The sequence below is a fragment of the Peromyscus leucopus genome, chromosome 1, assembly GCF_004664715.2.
Source record: "Peromyscus leucopus breed LL Stock chromosome 1, UCI_PerLeu_2.1, whole genome shotgun sequence".
Taxonomy (NCBI): Eukaryota; Metazoa; Chordata; class Mammalia; order Rodentia; family Cricetidae; genus Peromyscus; species Peromyscus leucopus.
The window spans coordinates 179,350,184-179,356,022 of record NC_051063.1 but is presented as its reverse complement, the minus strand read 5'-3'; the positions used below and the strand labels follow the sequence as shown (position 1 = coordinate 179,356,022).

The 5,839-nt window shown below is 39.6% G+C and overlaps 1 pseudogene; it reads left to right on the top strand.

The window, feature by feature from the left end:
- The first annotated feature begins 1,497 nt into the window (after positions 1-1,497).
- Positions 1,498-5,615, top strand: LOC114703943 (annotated as a pseudogene).
- Positions 5,616-5,839: the final 224 nt, after the last annotated feature.

The window sequence follows — 5,839 nt, the reverse complement described above, 5'->3', positions numbered from 1 at the left end:
TTCAGGTTAACAGAAACTGATTTAGAGATTTTTGTCTAACTACTTAGGCCTTTGCTGACTTTTCAACACTGAGCTTCTAGAAAATTTTAGATAAGAAACAAAATGTTTGATAACAGGGCAGTATTTGTTAAACCTAAATTTATGAAGTTCTACTCAGATTAACAAAACTCTATTTAGAGATTTATGTCTAACCAGTAACATCTTTGTTCTGTTGAATGCTAGGCTTTAAGAATATGTTAAATGGTAAAACATCTCTAGTGAACTTCTGCCCTCCAGTGTTTTCCCATTGTGCTCTAAGCCTGTATTCAAGACCTCCTCCCTCCTTCAATAAACAGCATTCGGTATTAAAAAATAAAGAATATGTTAAATGATGAGAAGCATGTTTTTGTTTGGTAAATAAAAGATGTTTGATGTGTAAGGTTAATAAATTCTTAACATCTACTCAGGCTAGTGGAAATGATCTTTAAATTACTTATCTAGCCTGTTTTCCTTTGCAGCTTGATGTGGGTGCTGGGAACTGAGTTCAGGTCCTCTGCAAGAGCAGTATGTGCTCTTAATCTCTTACCTACTACTCCAACCCATATGTATTTATTTCCTTATTTGTGGAGGTACAGTTGAGCACATGTGGCGATCAGAGGACAACTTGTTGGAGTTGCTTGTGGGTGCTGTGTGCCCCCATTCATTGAGCCATGTTGGCAGCCCAACACTCAACATTTCATAATGTGTGAATATAGTAATTCTTTTTTTCAAAATACAATAATAATTTAATGGCATTCAAAAGTCTGTACGGATATCAATTTTCCTTTTTGAAAAGATTTTTTTTTTTGGCACCACACGCATGCAGTTCCTGTGGTGGCCAGAAGAGGGCAGGGATCCCTGGAGATGAACTTAACAGCCAGTTGTCAGTGGCTGTATAGGTGCTGGGAACTGTACCCAGGTCCTCTGCAAGAGCAGCGAGTGCTCTTAACTTAGTGAACATTTCTAATGTACCACTCACTGATACATGCATGTCCCACTCTCAGAGAAGACCCTTGCCCTCAGAAAGCCTGGTGCCAGAAATCACAGAAAAATATCAATCTGTGGTATTGATCACATGCCAGCTGCCTGCTAACTATCCCCATGAATGACCAGAGAAACACTTTCTACTAATTGCATTTGGCTTAGGACATTGATCCATATACATTAATGTATCTAAAACAATGAGATATGTATGATTTAACCCTGGACAGCTTGACACCCTGATTTGTTATCCATAGATTTGAACTTATATAACTCCAAAATTCATTTTACTCTGTCTTGTTGCCTGAATCAAATCTTGCTTTGACTAAGCATAGAATTATAAACATGTATATCAAACTGAAATTTTTTAAATAGAATGACTTATAAATGACTTACTGGAGCTATGAAAGTTTTAGACTGAACAGCAACATTCTGAGCTCTAACTCATGAAATTGTGTACAAATGAAGTACTTCTGGATTTTGTCCCGGGGAGGTACCATGCCCTTTGCAAATTTGGAAAGCAATACCCAGAATTCATGCTTTATAGTAGCTGTTACTCAGAGGTGAGTTTCCAGTTTGGTCATAATGCTTTTACAGTTGACATATCAAATATAGTATAACCCTGGATACAGCAAAATAATCAACTGAGTGTCTAGGGTTTGAGCCCCATACTGGGCACCAAGATGAGACTGGCTAGCTGGTGAGTTATTTTTCTGTGTGATTAAAGAATGTAAGGGAGAAAAGAGTTTCAGGGAAAGTGAAAACAAGGTTTATTGGCATTGTAAAATATTTTTTGGTAGAGAAGGGATCCAATATATGGAGACAGTTGACTCTAGAGGGATCCCAGGTTTAGCACAGATATTTGAGTTGGCCATGAGTCAGTCAACTCTCCCATACATGCTCACAAGCACGGAAAGAGCTGCATACAGTGGAGGTCTCTATCTAGAGGTGTGGGTGTAGAAAGAACTGGTTGATTGGTTGGTTGGGCTAGGGTGGGGCCTAACCATTCTTCATTTGTAGTGTAACAGGAAGAAAAACCTATATCAGATGAAGGGAAAAGGAAACTTACTGCAGGGGAAGGGGTGGGTGGCTCTCCTCCTTTTTTTCTTTCCTCAGGACCAGACGTGTATTTAAGAAAAAAAAAAAAAAAAAAAAAAAAAAAAAAAAAAAAAAAAAAAAAAAACAACTGTGATTTATTCTCAGGAGGATCCTATTCCTAACTGCCTTGTATTCTGATTTCATCCAACTCAGATAAATGAAGTCCATACAAAGAGATTATGAAGACTACATTTCAATACATATGATCCAATGAGACCTTCATTCAAATGGATGATGAAAACTACCAAAAAAGTGTAGAAGAGCAGTACAAGACATTGCAAGAAGTATTTGTCAGGTGGATCCAGTCACTGCAGTTGTACTAGGTTGTAAAGGAAAAGGAAAAACTACTTTCTTAAGAAAAGCAATGTTGGACTGGGCATCAGGAAACTTATGGCAGAATAGATTTCTTCATCTCTCTCATCGCACTTAACAATATCAGAGAGTTGAGCTTAGCTGAGCTGATGTTAACTAAGTTGTCTGAGTCTTCAGAGACACTGGAAGATATCTTATCTGATCCAAAGAGAATCTTGTTTATCCTGGAGGGACTTGAATTCCTGAAATTTGACTTGGAACTCAGGACAAACTTGTGCAATGACTGAGGGAAGATGCTGCCGACACAAGTTGTCTTCAGCAGTTTGCTACAGGAAGTAATGCTCCCAGAATCCTCTCTGCTTCTTGAATTGGGAAACCCAAGTGTACCAAAAAATCTATCCCTTGCTGCGGTATCCAAGGGAGAAAACTATTCATGGATTCACTGACGAGACCACAAAGTTCTATTGTATGTGCTTCTTTGCCAGTAACTAGAAAGTCTTACAAGTCTTTGATTATTTAAAAACAAGTCAACAATTACTTACTTTATGCAGAAATCCTTATATATGCTGGGTGTCCTGTAGTATTTTAAAGTGGCAATGAGACAGGGGAGAGGAAATAAGCTTAGTTGATGTAATAGATTTGATTATCTACACAAGCTTTATAGTGAGCTCATTCAGATCAGTGTATGCCAACTGTCCACCTAATCAGAACAGAGCACCATTAAAGACCCTGTATACCTTGGCTGTAGAGGCATGTGGAAAAGGGTATTTGTGTTCAAGTGTGAGAATCTCAGGAAAAATGAAATATTGGAATCTGAGGAGGCAGTGTGGCTGGGAATGAATTTTCTCTGTACTCAAGGTGACAACTTCATGCTTTCCCATCCTATACTACAGTCGTATTTTGCTGCCCTGTTCTATTTCCTCAGACAAGAGAGAGGCACAGCTCACTCTGTCATTGGAGCCTACCCCAACTTCTAAGAGAAGTTTATGCTCATGGCCAAACCATATGGCTCCTGACTGGGCTATTTGTGTTTGGAATTGCCACTGAAAAAGTCACTGACGTACTGAAACCACACTTTGGTTTTATACCATCCAAAGAGATAAAACAGGAAATCCTCAAATGCTTTAGTAGTTTGAGTCAAGCAGAGTGTAGTGAGAAACTGATGAATGCCCAGAGTTTGTTTGAGAGCCTACTTGACAACCAGGAAGAAAGCTTTGAAACAGATGTGATGGATCTATTTGAAAAAATGACTGTTGATATTAGTAATGTTGATGCATTGGCAGAGGCTACATATGGTCTGCTGAAATCTCAAAAATTAAAGAAACTTCATCTGCATATACAACACCGTATTTTCAGAAATCTATAACCCAGAAGATGATAACTTAGAAGACTTTGAATACAACAAAAGGTAAGCACAACTCTGAAGCTTGTCTTCAGTTCTTCCAGTTTTACCTTAGTGTCCATGCATAATTTTATACATGTGTTTGTGTGCATGCTGTATCCATATGAATTTGTGAACAAGTCAGAGGAAGATGTGGGGTGACTTTCTTTGTTGTCCTCTACCTTCACCCTTTGAGAGAGTCTCTCACCACCCTTGAAGCTCACCATCTTGACTAGGCTGACTGGTCAGCAGAATACCAGGGTCTACCTGTTTCCCTCTTCTAATGTTGGGGCAACAGCCTCAAGCCACCATGCTCAGCTTTTTAGGTCAGTGCTGTGGATCTGAACTCAGGTCCTCACACTTGCACAGCCTACACTCCCACCCACTGATCCCTCTCTCCAGCATGGCATTTCCTAAGTTCTTACACATCTATGCTTGAGTGTTTAGATGGCATAGTCAGGAAGCCTATCTGTTGAGTCTTGGCACTGCCGTTTGGAGCTATGTGGCCCTGGATAGTTGTGTCTTGAGTTCCTCCATTTATACAAAGAACAAACTTGTGACAAGGCCAGTTGTGAGGTGGAAATGTGAGCAGCTTTGTTGCAGTGTCTGGCTCTTTTCCTTCATCCATAGAGTGTTTAGTGTCCTGGTGACTACACTGGAGAAGATTCTGGGAACTCGTGTCTGGTTTGAGGCTGTGCTCATTCTACATTGCTCTAGTTGCCTTGCTTTGCATTGGCTTTAGGCTGCTAGCTCATACTTGATCTTTCAAATGTGTAGCATCTTTGATGATATCATTGGGCGTAGTTTGCTATTCATTCAGGAGTCCCAAATATCTACCCGAATTCTCATAGAAATCATGTTTTCTCACTGCAAGAGGAGACCCTAGATAACAGAGAAGGCTGGGTGTCTTCAACAGTGATATGTACCTATTAACAATGAGTCTCCCAAAGACTCAATCTATTTCACCTCATCTCAAGCCATGCTTCTTTATTATAATTTTTCTTCAATGTATTCATTCACAATTTCATACCTATAGGTAATGCATTCTGGTTACTCTCACCTTCTACTCCGTTCTGTTCCCCTTCCACCCCATCACACTAACTTGTTCTTTATGAGCTCCTTTCTCACATTCACGTCTTTTTGTTGTGTCAGCTGTTGAGTTTAACGAGGGCTATCAGTGTGTGTATGGGTTTGGAACTGTGCATTAGACCCTGGTGGACTGACTTGTGGGTACAAAACTGGAGATGGCTGCTCCTCCCTGAGAATCCACCAGTAGTCATGATGTTAGCAGGGAGGGGTAGAGCTGTGTGAGGCTCTCCCCAGCTTCTGATTGACTGGTCACAGGCCCGGTCTCGTGAAGGCAGTGGAGGTATCCATAGCTCTTATGGGATTAAGACCACAATGGATAAACCATGCCCAGAAGATGGCATTTTGTAACCCACAGGGCCCTCTCTCTCCTCTCTATCTCTGTCTCTTGGTGCTCCTTTTCCTTTTTTTTTAAAAAAAGATTTATTTATTTCTATTTAATGCATATAAGTGTTTTGCCTGCATGTATGTCTATGTACCACGTGTGCCTCGTTGATGGGGTTGGGAGTGATCTGCCTATCTTAGGAATGTTTTGAATTGAATTTAGGCACCAGAGAATAATGATGTGTTATCTCATTGCAGAAAGGCAATAATATATTAGAGTATGTTATGCAAAATTTTCCAGGACTTGCAGGTGTTGGATCTGGACAGCTGTAATTTCAATGAAACTGCCATTAAGCATCTCTGTGACTTGATGTATCCATTTTCTAAGAATCCTCTGACTGTGTTTAAGCTTTAAAGCTTGTCATAAGTTTCATAGGCATCCATCCTTTAAGTAGATAGAAGATATTCTATCTCTTCCTTGAGGAGAGTAATGCATAAATAAACGCAGAACTAAATCCAAAGTAGCAAAAGTAATAGCTAAGAGCCACATCTGAAGTTCTTCTTTTTTCTTTCTTTTCTTTTTCTTTCTTTCTTTCTTTCTTTCTTTCTTTCTTTCTTTCTTTCTTTCTTTCTTTCTTT